Raw genomic sequence first — 18,729 nt, 5'->3', positions numbered from 1 at the left:
TAATCAGTATTAAAGTTGGCGCCATTGTAAATGGTTTAAATGAACATATATAGGCTTGCTTTAACTGTTCTACAGAATTATCTTCGATAGTGTTGCAATTAGATTTGAATTATTACAGTAGAGTCTTAAACTACATGTAACTAACGTTATTATTATTATAAACAAAACCCCTGTCGAATAAAACTTCCTCAAAACTTTTTGTGCTGTACGGTATTGATGATATCAGGGGGAAATTTAAAGAAGTACCTTTGGGTGTTTATTCAGTAATTGGCGCAATTGTCGAGAACAGGTTCATTTGATCGGCTTAACTTTTCTGATTACCAGTGTGATCGGATAGAAATGTAAAATGCCGGAACTCTAGTAGTGCCTCTTAAAGCCTGGTTTTCACTAGCAACGCAAGCATAAACGCAAGCACAAGCGCAAGCGTAATGCTCCGTTTTCACACAACGCAAGCGAACTCAAGCATAAGCGCAAGCACAAGAAAAAGGAAAAAAAATTTGATCCTTGTGCTTGCGCTTATGCTTGCGTTATGCTTGCGTCGCTAGTGAAAACCAGGCTTAAACGAATTCGAAAGAACCGAATAAAAATAGAACCAAAAGGACGAGACAGCAGAAAAAAAATCGCGATTATTTAAGAAGATTACGACATTCTTTAATTTAAAAGACATGTTTCGATGTTACGAACATCATCGTAAGTTCCAGACTATTTGGAAAACCGTTAGGGCTATATAACAACTAGGCGAAACATACATAATTAATTATGATTAAGTGCCAACAACTGATTACATATTTGAGTGAGTTACAAAGTGTTGAAAGTGTTTGAAAGAATAAAGCCTAAAGCGTAAGTGTCAGTGTCAGTAGCAGCCAAAAGGTTTTCTACGCCACCTCCTTTTTTAGTTATGCTTTCTTCCACTTCTTCATCTCCTCTACAGATGGGGTGTGGACAGCACTTCGACTCTTCCAAGACAAAACGCTGTTCGCTGTGAGCCATACTAGCGTTGCAAGAAAACTCTCTTGCTATATTTGATAAACTTGCTACACTTGCTACGCTTGCTACGCCTGCTACGCTTGCTACACTTGCTACGCTTGCTACACTTGCTACGCTTGCTACACTTGCTACGCTTGCTACACTTGCTACACTTGCTACGCTTGCTACACTTGCTACGCTTGCTACACTTGCTACACTTGCTACGCTAGCTACGCTTGCTACACTTGCTACGCTTGCTACACTTGCTACGCTTGCTACACTTGCTACGCTTGCTACGCTTGCTACACTTGCTACGCTTGCTACGCCTGCTACGCTTGCTACACTTGCTACGCTTGCTACACTTGCTACGCTTGCTACACTTGCTACGCTTGCTACACTTGCTACGCTTGCTACACTTGCTACGCTTGCTACACTTGCTACATTTGCTACGCTTGCTACGCTTGCTACACTTGCTACGCTTGCTACACTTGCTACGCTTGCTACGCTTGCTACACTTGCTACGCTTGCTACGCTTGCTACACTTGCTACGCTTGCTACACTTGCTACGCTTGCTACACTTGCTACGGTTGCTACGCTTGCTACACTTGCTACGCTTGCTACACTTGCTACGCTTGCTACGCTTGCTACACTTGCTACGCTTGCTACGCTTGCTACGCCTGCTACACTTGCTACGCTTGCTACACTTGCTACGCATGCTACACTTGCTACACTTGCTACGCATGCTACGCATGCTACACTTGCTACGCTTGCTACACTTGTTACGCATGCTACATTTGCTAAGCTTGCTACACTTGCTACGCTTGCTACGCGTGCCACGCTTAGTTGACTTGTTAAACACACTAAGCACGCTTGCCACATTTTCTACACTTATTTGTCTACTCATAACCTTTTTTACACCTATTGCAGACCAGGCCCCAGTTGTTCAAAGGCCGGATAACTTTATCCAGTGGATAAGTCACTATTCGACAGTTTCAATCTGTGCAAAGATTTCAGTATTTCCTCTTTTACAACCGAATATGTGCACTCTAACCACTGCTTAGTTGGGGAGTGTACGAAAACCTTGGAAAACATTTAACGTGAAGTATATTTTAGACGCTGAAGAGTTCCTTATCCAGCGGATAAAGTTATCCGGCCTTTGAACAACTGGGGCCAGTAGACCAGTATACAACAATTAGTAATCTGTATTATAATGGCATGTCGTTTCACTTGGCTTGATATTTCGAAAGTTTGCAATTCCTAATATAAAACTATTGATCTCTTACAGATTGCACTTGTCATACCACAGAAATGGCTGAAATAACAGTTGAAGTGACTGGGTTTTTGGTGCTCCTACATGCCCAAATTAAGAAAAACCGAGGTTTTCAATCAGCCAATCATAGAGCCGCTTCAGCGAGGTACTGTTTGACTCATTAGTTACCTACTTCGAAGATTTCATTAGTTTCAGGCGGGATATAAAGACTCTCGACTTTGTTCGATTATTTGCGCTGTGATTTCCCAAACCACATACTGACCTGGAGATAAGTATGTTGGTTTTACTCTCATGAAAACAAATCTGCTTTAAATGTTTCAGTTTGACTCTTTGGGGGATACTCACTCAGTGACAGGGAAGTGACTAATACCTGCTAATACACCAGTGGTATGTACATTTTATTGTCAACGTATTAAAGGTTAAGTTTAGTGAGGTTATGTCAGTTGCTGTTTTTTACAAAAGTGTGAGACACCAAGTATAAAAATAGGTAAACTTGCGTAATTGCAGGACGTGACGGTTGTTGCAAATGGAAGATGCATGTAACTGAAACGATTCGGGTTATGTTTGAGCACTGTGACCTTTACGCAATTTTTAAGATCTGTTTTGCGTATTTTACGATGAAAAGGGCGGAAAGGCTTGGTATATTGTGATTTCACACGCTGATAATTCGCACAGACTTCTCAGACAGCGATCAGACCTGTTCAGACCCGATTCAGTTAGGATGCTTTGGAGTATCTACCAAAAGAAAACTTGTACGTTGTGGAAACTGACAAAAATCCACATTGTAAAAAGTACAAATGCCGATTATGTGATAGGTTTCTGTCCCCGAAGCAACGGGTTTTGAGTCATCTGCACACAGCCCAAGTAAGTATTCAGTTTTTTAATTAAAAGTTAAGCTTTTCTGAGTCGACAAGACAATCACTGTTTTCAAATGTTCAGGATATTAGGTTTATCACTGTTACATAGAATTTTCTGTAACAAATTGAAATCATACATTATCTAAAACTTTGGCTATAATTTTTTTATGCCAATTTATTAAGATATCTACCAAAAAATACAACTGATGAGCATCATTTTTGTAACTCTTAATATGAAACATTTAGATCCTTCTCTGATGAACCCTTGTCTCTGTCAACAAGATATAAGCTATGTTCTAAGCTATTGTGCACATTTTCCTACTATCACTGCCCTTGCCGGGTGAGTCTCTAAATTACATGTCTATTAGAATGATAAACAGGTTTGCTAATTTTATACAATAATGTATATCATATTAAGCAGTTGTTGATTGACCAGCCTTTGGAATGTATTCTTTTTCAAGTTACCATACAATAACAAAATTGTAAACATAATTCCAGGATTGAGTTGGTTAAAGTAAATACTCATGCATGCATTTTTACTTGCAGGCCCTTAGAAAAGGGTAAAGAAACGTTACCTCAGAGATCCCAGTGTTCCAATTCCAAGGCGCACATTATATCGGAAGGTAGCCCAGGATAAAAGGTCCGCTGAACAAGAGACTGTTGCAAGTTTGCCTCAGGATGGACAGGAACAGTGTATGGAGACCTTGGAAGCAGATCAAGAAATGCTGATTTCTTCTGATTTACATGTAACCATGATGAAGAAAGTGCTGAAGTAGAAGATAAATAGACTGATGACAATTACCATGCAGCTAAAAACGCAGTTAATCATTGATTAAAGCAGTTATAGAAGTGTATTAGATTTCGCGTGTTTAATTTTCGCGTATCCTAATTTTAGCGAGTCTTTAATTTCGCGATTTTTCACAAATCGCGAAAATCGCGAAATTAAAGCCTCGCGAAAATTAGTACGAATAAGGTAGACAGTAAGACAAAGGAAAGTCAGTGTGAAAGTTACTCACAGTCAGATGATAGTTTGAGTTCAGAATCATCATCCTTGAGTAAAAGCGAAACAAGTTCCTCTGAAGATGAAAACGAGGATGAAGAAACAACAAATCAGAGTAATAGAAAAGACTGTAGTTCATTCACGGTGCTGCAGTTGCAGTCATTTGCAATGATTGCATTTCTTTTAAGGCATAACCTAACTGGGGTGGCTGCAAACGATTTAATTAGTCTTCTTAAAGTGCGCTGTCCTGAGTCATCTTCATTAACTTGTTTGAAGTAGGAAGAACTATTCCAAGCGATAGATAAAGTCAATTTTAAAGTATGTCATTACTGTAATATTTGCCACAATGTTTTTCGCCAAGACCAGGAAATATTCCAATGTGAAACGCCTAACTGTCCAGGGTTCAGGTACAGAGGAGGACGTTCTGCGCAGACAAAAGCTAATCGTCACGCACGTCAATTCTTTTTGATTGCAGATGTTAAATCACAGTTAAAGGTTATTTTAGAGCAGGATGGGTTGCTTGAAAAAGTTCTCAACACAAAAAAGAATGCAAAACTTTCCAAAACATCTCATACCTCCTCCCTGAGAGATATAACCGATGGAAAATTTGACCGTCTATTGTTAGAGGAGGGCCAATTTCTTCCAGTGACTATTGCATAAGTGGGTTTTTTTTAACACTGATAGTATTCCACTATATAAATCAGCAAAAGTTAAACTTTGGCCCATTTTTCTGACAATAACTGAAATCCCTTTATGTCAACGATTTGCCAGGGAAAATATGGTTTTGGTAGGGATCTGGCAAGGTAAAGGATCACCCCTTCAATATATGAATGCATTTGGAGAAAAAATGTGTTCTTTATATGAAGAGGGAATTGCTATTAGTATTGAGGGTAGCCCTATTACTGTTACAGGGCTGCAAATAACTAACGGGCAGGCGCCGGTCACGTTGTCCGGTCAAACATGTTTTTACTCGGACACTACTCGTTTTTGGCCGGTCAAATTTTAACAGTCGTAACTCTTGCGATAGTGACCCAGGTGCGCACAGTAATCCTTTTATAACTAAAAAACAACTGAATCCAAGTTGGTTTGGCAATAAAAATTACAAGTTAATAGTTTTACTACTCTTTACTACAGAAGCAGCCTCGCATTCAATACGTGGAACGGTTACGCAAGATACAACCGCAATTGTCCGTTTAACTTTACATTTGGCAAAATCACTTATATTTAAATATTACACTTTGGTAATTGCCACATCATTTCTACAACTGAACTTTAAAACGTGCAGAATATATAAATGCTGAAAGGGTTCAATCGATTTCTAAATTAATTTGAAAAAAGAAGCTAACTGAAATGTAAACATAAACAAGAAACACAACTTATCGTCTTAGGGTTTCGAAATTCGGCAGCACTGTATGTAATTGTATTAAATGCATGGCGTCTTAGTACAATTGTTACGCTCGCTGACTTTCTTCCATCAGTTTAGAATCCCTTAAAGACAACCTTATTCTTCCACTTTTTGTGTTATACGCTCCATTTTTGAGTTACATCGAGTGATGAAATCACCAGAAAGCTAAGTAACCAAGCATGTTTTGCAGGGTGTGCCGGAAGTAACGTATGTTTTGTTCGCTTTTTGCACTTTGCGACAAATGCTACGTGGAGTATTCTCGGTGCAGCGAGATTATTCTTCGTGAGGGTGCTTTCCGATCATTATTCAATCAATCAAACAATCAATCACTTTATTTGAGAGTCAATCATAGTATCTAGCTAAAGGTAAAACCCTCTACTAATTGGGAACACTTAAAGTAAGTAAAATAACGGAAGACACGATGATTTGCGGTCGTAACAGGACTTGATGAAATCGTAGAAAATTTGCGACTACTGGCAATTTATCGACCACTAATTCGTCTACTTTTATATTCGTTTTTTTTTCTTTCGGAAACAGGAATGTTGTCCCTCGTGATTATCAAATAGTTAAAAATTAAATTTCTCTGAACGAGTTGGTAAAGGTAAATAAGAGGAACTCGTGTAACAATAATAACCTGAATATCATACAAGGTGAACACAAGTCATAAAAATAATTAATGTTCAATACCTGTTAAGCTTTTTCCTGTTGTATTATTGGATTATTAAAAGTAAAGACAAGCCTCCTGTTTTTTGTTGTTGCAATTAGTGGGAAATACATGTACTTAAAGAGGAATACTTTGAATGTAAAGGACTACTCCCAATTTGAGAGTTCATTATCCTTGAGTGCATTATTAATAAATTAATACACTCATGAATAACGAGCTTCAAATTACTATGCATGAGGCCTTTCCTGTTTCTTTTCTTTTTTTTTTTTTTTGAAAGAGGCCTGGAAAGGAGTTATGTTTCTGGGACAATCATCAATCATTCATGTGTTAAAAGACTGACATGTTCGATTTTTCTTTATGATTTGTTAGCCACTATTCAATTTTACGCTTGAAAAAGTCCAGTATTCTTAACTTTTGCTTCAACTAACGATAAAAGAAAGCAAAGTGCTGTAATCGTTGCAAACTACTATGACGTCAAAGTTTACCTCCTCTCCTACTCCTACCACTCCTTCTGCCTTTTAGTGAACATTAGGGTCCTGAATAAATACTCTTTACCCAGGAATTAAAGTGCAAGTGACTTATCTCACCAGTTTCAGTGTGTTGTGCCAGTCACTGTCAAATGGGTTGTGAAGATACACCAGGGGCAAGTTAGTTCACTCGACCTAAAAACACTTGTGAGAATTTTTAAAACAAGGACTACCACTTGTTCTGCTAACTAGACAAGAGCTCCAAGTGAAGAAAAAAATATACTAAAATCACTATTGGGTTAGTCCTCTTGAACATGGTTAATCATGGTATTCCATGGTTCACAAAAAGCGACACAAAAGTTTTAAAGTTTTATTTTATCTTCCTTTCTGTTATGTTTGAGAACGTGTATGCAGGATGAAGTTTGGAAGCGAGTTTTGCCCAGGGAAGAAACTGCGGAACGACCCAGAAATTGTGGGGGATCATAACGGAGCTCCTCGCCTTGAGATGCCGTGTGACCATCCATGTGTGGTTCAGCATTTTCGCTATCAAATACAGCCTTGGAGAGCAAATGGGGACGTAAGCTTGATTCTTTCCAATTCTCTCAAGGCGACTTGAACGGTATGGTGACACTACAACCTGCAGTACACCTTTGGATGAGTACCTTTCACGACCACGGGACGAGCACTGTTCTTGGTACCACTTTGCATCCAAAAATGGTAAGGTACCTGTTGTAAGTGGTGGTGCTACACACGCAACATGGCCATTGAACGAGGACTACTGTAGCATAATGCTTTTGTTGCACTGGCCAAACTGGTTTGACATCCAAGAAGTAAAGGGAGATGCTGAATCCTGGGTTAATAGGTTTACAGATTTTATTTCTAGTGATGCGTGCCCAACATTTGTGAAGGTCCAGGTTTCTAAGGCACAGCATTATGCAGAGCATCCACAGGAGCAGGTATTTGTGGAAGATGAGGATGATGATGCTGCAGAAGCTGAGCAACAACCAGATTGGGTAGATGTCTATGCAGGGCAGAACCAGAGGTATGAGGGTGTGGAGAAGGATTTGGATTATGATGATGTTAGAGAGGACTATGACTGGAACAGCACCTTCATTATTCTTCCTGAGGGCAAAGATCCCAAGAAATGGCTCGAAGAAATGATCAAAGAAGATCAGGAACGCCAAACTATAGGCCTTGAATTGCCACAAGTGTCTCCGTTCTCCCTAAATGAGAATCAGAGAGCCATAGTGAGTTTGGTGTTACACACTCTCTACAACTTTGTTGAAAACCGACAAGGTTACCGTCCTTTGCGGCTTGGAACTGCTGGAACTGGAAAGTCGTATGTTATCAAGTGCCTTCAGAGGTTAGTGCGGCAAGTGTTTGGAACAAATGACGCAATAGAGGTGATAACCCCGACGGGGAGTGCTGCCTATCTCGTTCAAGTCAGTACAGTTCACAGTTTCTTAGGAATCTCAACGGGCGGAATGTCTTGCAACGAGCTGACAGTCCCTGCAGGTCCAGTGTTAGAAAGAATTCAGAAAAAGTGTGAGAATTTGAAAGTTCTGGTTGGGGACGAGCGATCGATGTTTGGCCGCACCACAATGGGTTGGATGGAAAATCACGCACGTTATGCAGTGGACAGAGGAGCCAATGTAGACGAGCTATGGGGGGTATTCTCGTAGTAGTACTTATGGGAAATGATGTTCAGCTACCTCCTGTATGTGACAATCCTGTCTACATTCAAGATTGTCGCAGTGCCACATCTAACCATGGTCGTTTGGTATGGACAACGTGTGATAGTGCTGTGGAGCTTACTGAGATTGTGAGACAAACTGAATCTGAACAACAGCTGAGAGGTGTGTTGATGTCCTCGAGGACTTATAATACCACACGCCAGCAATTCCATTGGCTACAGCAGTTTCAGTGGCACAGTGGAAGGATGGATGAACAAGGTCTGTTCGTGTTTCCAACACATGCCTGGAATGGGAGCGCAACAAAACTAAGCTACTCGAGTGTAACAGAAATCCTAATCACCCAGTAGCAAGGATCAATTCAAGGCAATTGACAATAGCAGGCATGCACAGAAAGCTGACAGTAGTAAGGCGCGAGGGCTGCTACCACTACTGTATCTTTGCCGTGACAGCAAAGTCATGCTGGTAGCCATTTTAAAGGCTTCATGGGGTTTGTACAATGGAGCGGTGGGATGCCAGCTCGGTGGTTGACACTGAGCAGATGGCAGCTGGCAATAACATGATATTGATGGCGTTACTAGACATATGAAAGTTGAGTGGCAGATGCCAGCTCTTAAATTTATGTGGTATGAGCAGATGGCCGCCACCAATTAATTGCCGGTAGATGCCAGCTCAGTGATCAGTGTACCCTGAGCAGATGGCAGCTTGCAATTGTAACATGTTGATGGTCTGACTAGATGTACGAAAGTTAAGTGGCAGATGCAATAATGGCTCTGGGATGCACAAGGCCTATTACTGTGCGTGTCAATTCTTAATTTTCACTTAAGCTCTAGGATGCACTGTCACTTGATATCAGAAGTGCCAGTACTGAAAACAAATTCAAAATGGTATCCTTTTCATTTAACATTCCAATTGCATTTTCGCATTTGGTAGGCTTTTATCTTTTTTACATGACATTTTTTTAATCTTATATGAATCATACAGTTGAAGTTCTATTTTTGTAGCTATTTTCTATTTCATGCAATTTGCACATTCAAATTGTTTTCATTATGCAGCAGTGTAAACATCTATATGCTGATGAAGCTAAAACGGCACTATAGGGCGCTATACAGTGTGAACTACTGTAAAGGCCGTCGGGGAATTTTTCCAGTGACTGACGACAGGCACAAGCTAATGCATTATTTTGTTTTGTAGCATTTATTTCTGCTTCTATTTGTATATGATATGGAACAACTACATACCACCGTTATAAATGTTGAAATGCAAGAATTCATAGCTAGGATTTTTAAAAGTACTCTAGGAAACAAAAAGGGTCAAGTTCTTTCATTGCGGCATATGTATTGTTGTGGCTGTCACTAAGGATATTTCCTGTATAGATGTTTTCCAATTTCAATTGGTGTCTTTCAGCCTGGCAACAATGAGTGAAGTTCAGGTACCTTCATGATACCCCCACCTTAATGAGCGGCTAATACGTGGCAAGGTCTGAAAAGAGATCTTTAAAAGTGCCATGGGGGACCGAGAACCCTGTGTTATTATTTAATGTAATTTGTTCTATACAGTACCCTGTTGACAATCATAATGGTGGTGTACACCCCCCAGGGAGACTCTCATATGAAAGGGGCGGGGATACTAGTTGGAGGTTTTGTATTAAACCCCTAAAATTTACACCCTAGAAGTAAGCGAGACGACGAACATCCCCACCCCTTTCATAAGAGAGTCCCCCCCTCCCCGGTCAACCCTCTTTTTAAAATTGTTAGTATTGTTGTAAATTAGATAATAATAATCAATACAGTCAAACCTCCCTTTCTGAGCACCTCTCGTAAGCGACCACCTCCAATTAGTGACCACTTTTCCAAAATACCAAACGTTTTCAATTCAAATCGCTATAGATGGAACCTCTCGTAGACCAGTACCTCTCGTAAGGGACCACCTCTCGTAAGCGACCACGTTTAGAGATGATTGTTTAAAATTGTCAATTGTTTTTAACCTCCCGTAGGCGACCACTTGACACACTCTGCTTTATCTTGACGGGCGGAAATTGAAAAATGTGTCGCTGTAACGTATTGGCACACATCATTACAGTGGACGCCAAATTCAAATCTCACAGCATGGAGCTACAGGAAGTGTCTCCCCAAATAGCTTAGCATTGAAATAATTGATAACAACATACACATGCACTATAGTGTAACCTGAAATAAACTTTAATCAGGTTGAATCCCTGGTAGGAAAAAACTGTGACTCTTATCTTGTAAATAGCCTGTATGTACATGCATTACCGGTGATGACTCTCTCAACCTTGTATTACTTATGCCAACAGAAACATTGTTACGATAAAGAACGTCAACTGGATTATGTAACAAACAAACAAACGCGAAAGTTGTAGATGTTTTGCGCTGGCAATATAACATTGCAAAAATGCCATTTACTGATTCCTCCTATATCAGGCAGTCTAAAGAAAAGTTATTACTTTGGGTTGCGATAAGCACTAACAAAAGGGTTAGGTCTCCGCAATTACCATATGTAAATTACCTGAAATTTAAACCCCCCGTGGTCTGACCTCTGGAAAGCAACCACATATCCTTGGTGTTAAGGGTCGTCGCTTACGGGAGGTTCGACCGTATAATTGCATAATATTGCTTTCTTGCAGTTTGTGGAAGAGTGCTTGTATGATACCTTGTACTAGTGGTGTGTATACTCAATTGCAAAAACACCTAAAAAGCATAAACCGTGAACGAGGTGACCCAACGGAATTGTGGGTAGTGTTTAAACAATAACTCATTTCCATAATCAATAAATTACCATTCTCATTCTGCGAAATAAAAAAATACAGTGCTGACTTATTCTTCCGAATAATTTTCTACCAAATATTGCTTAAGTTCATTGATGTTTTGAACTTAGGCAAATTGCGAATTGTGTATCACTCAAATTGGCCCTTGTTGGCCAACTTGAACACTTTAACTGACACTTCGAGCGTAATAGGCTTCAGTCAGGCATCTAATCTTTTTCAGGAGTAAATTTGTGTTACCTTGGTAGTATTCACTGAACTTTTGGGGATAACCTTCCACTCCAACACTCACTGCACCGTAATTTGTTAAACTTCATTGAACATAACAGAGAGATTCGAAACTTTTGTCCGACATTTGGACATTTCCCATGGCTCAGTGACCAGGCATTTTGTCACACCTCCTCGCACACCCCCTTTCTTGTCCAAAATGCGAACACTAAGCTGTCAATCATAGATTGCTTCGCCCCAGTCCGCGGTCGCTACACATTTCTTTGCCAAACTACATAATTATGCGATGTCTTCGCATTGAATGGGAATTGACGTCAGTTTTCACTCAGGTACACTTCAAGTTGTTTAACGAGGGCTGTTGAAATTGAATTTGCGGTTTATTTTTCGACGTAGAGGCAAAACTTCTCGTTTTATTACAGCAACACGACTTCCAAGAGGTTACTGTGTGGTCTACGGAAAGCATAGGTACCACTTCCAAAACAAAACTAGCATCGGAAGAAATTGCGGTCGAGTAAATTTACCCTGTTGGATAGCATAACCTGCGATGATGCCACTACTATTCAAAAATGTTTAGAATTTTCAGATGAGCATGCTTTCCTAAACGTTTTATCTGAAGGATGTGGACGTTTCCAAAGAGGTAAGATCGAGTTCGTCAAGAAAACAAATTAAAACGTCAAATTGTTTATAACCGGTAGTACTTCCAAAAGGTGGAGTTAAGTATATATTTAACAATTAGATTCCGAGCTCGAGATTTCTATCGCGTGATAGCTGATGAGGGTGCAGCCCGAATCAGCTATCACGCATAGAAATCGAGAGCGAATAATCTAATTGTTCTAGTATAAATCTACTAGTCGTTCAAAACTTAACGAGTAAATTATCCAAATCCTCCTCACAGACACTGAATTTTGTTGACAACCGCTACTCACTATCTCAGCACAGAACAGATTGCGGGTAGCATAGCCAATCAGAGAACGGCATTCGTAATAGAACGCTATGCAAACTTAGTTTGCATTGATAATTAACTCCCTTGGGATTATTTGAATATGCTATATAATAGTTTGCATTGTGTCACACTCTGTCACTCAACTTGAGGCCGCGAGCTCAATCATGTTTAGCGAGGCGTGTTCAAGGTTCTACCCAACTGACCTCATGGCTGATGCCGAACAAGTACCTCAAGCTGTCCCGGTTAAAGTTGTTCAACAAGTTGTGATCCCTCCTTAAGCGGTTGCTCCGGCAGTTCCAGCAGTCGTCCCAGCAGTTGTCCCAGCGGTGGAAGCGCAACAACTTGTCGCTCGTCAAGTTCAGGATGGGTTACTTTAAGTTCTCATTTTCGTTTAGTCTTTTCGGAGCTTTAGCTTGTTTCGTGCCGCAGACCAGTTAAATTCCTCGTGTTTGTTCTTAGTTTGCATGTAGTGGCGAGATACCCCAAGTTGTGCTTGTTCATTTTTGCATGAACAGTAAGGTATCTAGAATTTGTTTGACTGTCTGGCGGGATAGTTTCTAGTCGGCTAGTCTTACCTGTGGGGTAAAATTTGCTTTTGCGCCGTATTGCCTGGGGCGGCGCTGGAAATTACTTAAATTGCCTGTGTGGTTTTGCCTGAAGTGGTGGCAGTATTACCTGTGGGGTAAAATTTGCCTGTGTGGTGTTGCCTGAGGCGGCGTTGGAAATTGCGTGAATTGCCTGTGTGGTTTTTTGCCTGAAGTGGCGGCAGTATTTTCCTGTGTGGTGTTGCCTGTGGCGGCGTCGGGAATTGTGAGATTTTTTGCCTGTGTGGTTTTGGCTGAAGTGGCTGAAGTATTTTCACGTGTTCACTAGCCTTGCCTGTGTCGTGTCGTTTGTGGCGGCGTGGCAATTGTTTTTTAAATAAGCAAAGGCTGATATTGACCATGATTGCGAATATTTTTGCACATGGTTTTGTCGTAGTGGCGAGATTTTTCCGCGTGTTAAACTTACCTGTGATGTTTATTGCTGCCTGGCGCGTTATTGGAAAAATTGAAAATAATTTTTTATACCTTTTATTGAGAATTGTTCTGACAAGTCTTTGCGTCGAGACTCCTTTTCTCTTGTGTTATACTGTGATTTACCGAAACGGGTTGTCTTGGATTGTTTGAATTTGTTTGTTGAAATGCCGAAAGCCGTGAGAGGTGTTTTTGAATTTGCTTGTAAGGTTCTGTTTAGTTCTTATTGCCTCTTGTACTTAGCTCCCAGTGGGGTTTGCCTCAGGTGGCCGTAACTATTCATGCTTTGCTGTTGCCTTATGGGGCCGGTTTTTGTCTTGTTGATGTCGTTCAGGATCTTAAGGGTCCGCGGATACCTGTATAGGTGTCATCTTTTCGTGCGACTTATCGTGGTCTTCACGGTTTTTTATTTTTAGCTGTGTTATTGCGGGTTATATGTGGTCCTTTGGTCCTTATGTTTTATATTTACTTACGCTTTAACGTTAATGGTCTAATATTGTAATTTTCTAACGCCAATAGATTAAATTAACAATATAATAATTGTAATATAATAACACTAATAATAATAATAATAATAATAATAATAATAATAATAATAATAATAATGATCGTTTATTCAACCTCCTCGATGATAAACAAGAATTTGTGAAATTTAGCTTTAGATTGTGAGTAGGAGGTATTGTTCTACCAGTCGGAGATGGGCTGATTCGGCTAGTGTTCGCGTAGTTTTTTCTTGCTTTAGTTTTTCTTTCAGTTACCTTAGTTCTAATTTGTGTGATGAATTGTCTCGATTCTCAAGTAAATCTATTTATAAATATTGCATTGATTTTCAATGCCCGGTATGTCATTCGCGTTTTATTCAATTTCATTTAGCTATTTTCCCTCGCATTTTGTAGCCCTTTTCGGTTGGGTATAGGTTCGTTTTACCCTTTTCTTGGTCGGGGTGAGTGACTCCTGTTGGTTTACCGTACCTCTCGGTAACCACCAGACGTTCTGTTTCAGACGTGTTGAAGTTGCTCCCTCTCTCCCTCGCTGGTTTGGTGCTCTTCCTTTTTTCGTGTTGCGTATCCCTGTTTAAACTCCCTCTCGTTAGCATGTGGGACATAAGAGAAAGATAATCCCGCTTGATGAAAATGGGAATGTTTTACGTTCAGACCCGTGGATGGAGTTTCGAAATCGTGCACTTGAAATTGAACAGCGACGGTCGTTCAAGTGGGTGAATATTTCCGGGATTGCCGAACTGGAGGGGCTAGCAGCACTGTCCGATTGGAAAGATGTACTTTCGTCGGGTGTATCTCCAGTTCTTCAGAATTTACGATTTAGAGACCCCGATAATTGTTTGGTTGGCGGCCTGCATCAGAATGTTGGTGCATGGGAAAATATTCTAAAAGGCCATCCCCTGGAAGAACGGATTGGAGACTAGATACGGAATAAAGTTAACATCTTGGACTTCTCTATTCTAGGATTTTGTACAAGAAATATTTTTCTTTTGGATATGTTAAGTAAGGATTGGGAAACAGTAGTGTTTGTATGCGGGCCGAGTTTGTAGTTAATGGCAAGGACTGGAATAAACATTTGTTGGCCCATACCGTTGATGTGTTACTTTGGGTTAAAGTATGGAGGTAGGCTAGGGGAAGGCCAGAGCGATTCGCCATACCTTATCTACACCTTATGAATAATAATACCTAGGGAGGAAATATTACACTATGCAAACTTAGTTTGCATTGGTAATTAACTCCCTTGGGATTATTTGAATATGCTATATAATAGTTTGCATTGTGTCACACTCTGTCACTCAACTTGAGGCCGCCAGCTCAAATCATGTTTAGCTGCCCACCCTTCCCTCCCTTCGAGTCAGTTGGGTTAAACCTTGCCTTACCACATCTACCTTCGTCTGGTCTGGGCTAGTCCCAGGCCAGAGCGATTCCCCATACCTTATCTACACCTTATGAATAATAATACCCAGGGAGGAAATATAACACTAGTAGACTTATACTAATATACAATAGGAGCAAGCGGTGTACAAAAATTTGTTACCATTTTATAAATAGTGACAGGCCTGTGCGACTCTCACGTGCGTGTTTTAGCCGTTTTTAGAGTTTTGCTCTCACGAGGATATCCTTGAGAGACCTACCTCTCTTGTATGAAATTAGAGGAGACTCCTTGTAAATTTCTCTGAGCAATGGTTGTCGTTCTATTAAATACCAGTTTTCCATTAGTATTTGTTTCAAGTTTGTAACTGATCGGTGGTATTGCGTGACAAAAGGCAAGATTCTCTTGTTTGTGTGAGGTTTTTGTTGAAGGGCCTGTTTTGTATTTTCAAAAACCACTTCTGAGAGAGTTCTCTGCCCTAGATTTTTTGGATAGCCCCTCTCGATAAGCCGTGATTCGAAATGTTTGATTTTTTCCTCAAATGTTGCTTTTGTTGAGTTTGTCCGGAGAAGTCTGAGGGCCTCTCCTTTGATGAAACTCTTTTTACTCCTGGTGGGTGACACGAGGAGAAATGTGTGTACTGGAATGTCTCAGTAGCTTTGTAGTGAGTGCGTACATCGATCACTGACTCGGTAATGAATCTGTTGCCTTTATAAACCACAGTGTCCAGGAATGTAATTTCCGTTTCAGAAATTTCAGCCGTGAATTTTATGGTAGGGTGGTGATTGTTGGCTTGTTCAATGAACTGTTGTAACTCCTCTCTGCTGATATCCCAGAGGGAGAAGATATCGTCAATATATCGTTTCCAAACGAGCGGTTTGAATGCGCTTCGGTTAAGGAGTTCTTTTTCGACTTTGCCCATAAAAATATTGGCGAAAGCGACTGCCATTTTTGTTCCCATGGCAGTTCCGTGTGTTTGTAGGTAATTTTTACCACAGACCTGGAATGAGTTTCTTGAAGTATAAGGCCTAGCGCTTTTTCCAAGAACCGCGTGGGGATAGGAGGTTGGTCTTTATAAAAAGAGTTGTATGCTCTGCATACTGTTTGGATTCCCTCCTCCTGTTAGTATTTGGCTCGTTACGTCCATGCATTGAGACAAGAATTGTGTTCTCTGGGACTCTAGTTCCGTCCATGAAATTAATGAAGTCAGTTGTATCTTTGAGATATGACTTCTGCTGTTGTGCTATCGGCTGGAGTAGTTTGTCAACAAATGCTGATAACCTTTCTGTTGGACCTGGAACTCCTGAAATTATGGGTCTACCGACTGGAGTCGGTTTGTGTATTTTTGTGAGGGTGTAGAAAACTGGAATTCGAGGCGGATTTTGTGTTTGACAAAGCCATTTTTTAGTCATTTCGTCGATATGTTGTTCTCGGTAGAGTTCTGTAATTAGTTGTTCAACTCTGACAGATGTTTCTTCAACCATGGGTTCGTCGAGAGGTCTGTAGTGCTCTATGTTGTCAAGTTGGATTTGTCCTTCGGTATTCTTGTCTGCGAAGCTCATAAAAACGGATGTAGTTCCCTTGTCAGCTTTCTTGATGTTTATTTCAGTGTTGTTTTTCAAGTTCTTGAGTGCTTTGCGTTCTGCGGCAGGCAGATTATTCTTAGACTTTGAAAATTGTTTTTTCGCTAGTTGAAATTTAACCCTTACAAGATAACTCTCCAAAGCAACCGATGGTTGTACTGGTGGTTCCCAGTTAGACTTAACGTGGAAAGGATGAGGTTCTTCATTTTTCCCGTGGAATATGTATTGGAGGCGCATTCTTCTTGCAAAGTCATTAAAGTCTTGCAAGAGTTGGCGTCTAATTAGATTATCAGTTGTCACGGGTGTTGGAATGAATTTAAGTCCTTTCGCCACAAGGTTTACTTGGTCGCTTGTGAGTTCTATATTGGAGAGCTTTTTAATATGTTTTTTGTTGGCCTCAAAAATGTCGTGTTTTTGTGCTTTGCGTTTGAACTTTTTACGTTCATTGCGCGTTTTGTTTGCTACATTTGGATTGTTTGTGACCCTTTTTCCCTCGTTAGTATTAGGGGATTCAGATAATAGACAGGTATACTGTTTCATGTCTTTATTAAGACTCCTGAAATTTTGACAGCAGATTGTTGAATTCTTTGAACTTATTCTGGATGCTCTCGGCTATCTTAGTTACATTGTTTGTTGTAACATTTGAATTTTTTGCTTCGATTTTCTCCAAGAATTATTAATGGTTTGAGAAGCTACATCAAACACTCAAAAAGAGTGTTTCATTCGATTTCCAAACACCTTGCAAGTTGGGGAGCAGGGATGGCGCAGTGGTGAGAGCATTCGCCTCCCACCAATGTGGCCCGGGTTCGATTCCCGGACTGGGCGTCATATGTGGGCTGAGTTTGTTGTTGGTTCTCGTCTTTGCTCTGAGAGGTTTTTCTCCGGGTACTTCGGTTTTCCCCTCTTTCTAAAAAAACCAACACTTCTAAATTCCAATTCGATTTGGAAAGTGTCCTCGATTGGTGCTCTGCGGTAAAGACATTGTCACTTAAATAAAGTGATTTATTTATTTATTATTTATTTTTTTTTATAAAACTCGGCTGCGTCTCGTCTTTCCAATCCACTTCTTGGTGTTTGAAAATCGGATGAAAGACTCTTCTTCGTGTTTGATATGGAAATATTATGCACGAATTGTCCACCACAAAATTGGCCTTTTAGCTAAGTGTTTTTATTTCTTTTTCTCTGCAGTTTTCTAAGTAACTTGTGCAAGCTCTTCTGCATCAAGATGTCTCACTATAACCGCAGTTCACTTCAATTGTCAGCCATGCTTGCTTTGATCATAACACTTGCTATGTTTGTCCCATGGGTGAACTTTGGACTGGACTACATAAGTACATCTGTTTGGGTGACTCACTTCTTTTAATTAATGATTTCAAGTAGGCATTGTCATCGTAAAGAATCGAATTCTACTAAGTACTAGCTTGTATGAAAAAACAGAGATAGCCCTTTTCAGATTTGTTATTTCGTGGACAACTACAGGTGCATCTGGTGTAGATGAAAATGATCCCCTTTTTTATTTTGAAATTTTTCTTTTTTTTTTCTCATTTTGGCAGAAGCAACCATAATGACTTATGATATGTTTAAGATTTATTGGAAACATAGTTAATTAAAGGCAATGGTTATGAAACCTGACAAACTTCTTTGTTATATATTTTTGTTTGCCTTTTTGGTCTTGACCCTGCACAAACAACAAAAGAATTTGGAATGTGTTGGAGCAACTGACCAATCGAAACGTTTTTGTTAAGATATTCAACTGTGGTGTGAACGTTAAAACAAATGATTGTGCAGGGTCGCGACCCTTCCAACATAAATTGCAGCACTATTGTTTTCATGGCAAGGTTTCCTAGCCAGTCCCTCAATTAACTATGGTCTAGCTTGTGCTGGACCCGCTGCCTTGTGGTAACGAATTGACATGAGAGCGGTGTTTCATTTTTAAGTGTTTTCTGTTGTTTAGCATATGCCTATACAGAGCTGTTAACTCA

At 40.1% G+C, this 18,729-nt stretch overlaps 2 pseudogenes; one reads left to right on the top strand and one right to left on the bottom strand.

Moving 5' to 3' along the window:
• The first annotated feature begins 7,044 nt into the window (after window positions 1-7,044).
• On the top strand, window positions 7,045-9,423 carry LOC146455449 (ATP-dependent DNA helicase PIF1-like; annotated as a pseudogene).
• A 5,962-nt stretch (window positions 9,424-15,385) lies between these two features.
• Window positions 15,386-16,984, bottom strand: LOC146455448 (uncharacterized; annotated as a pseudogene).
• Between the last annotated feature and the right edge of the window lie 1,745 nt (window positions 16,985-18,729).

The sequence above is a fragment of the Pavona decussata genome, unplaced genomic scaffold (genome assembly GCF_977016875.1).
Source record: "Pavona decussata unplaced genomic scaffold, jaPavDecu1.1 SCAFFOLD_274, whole genome shotgun sequence".
In the NCBI taxonomy this organism is placed as follows: domain Eukaryota; kingdom Metazoa; phylum Cnidaria; class Anthozoa; order Scleractinia; family Agariciidae; genus Pavona; species Pavona decussata.
This window is presented reverse-complemented; position numbering and strand designations above follow the sequence as displayed.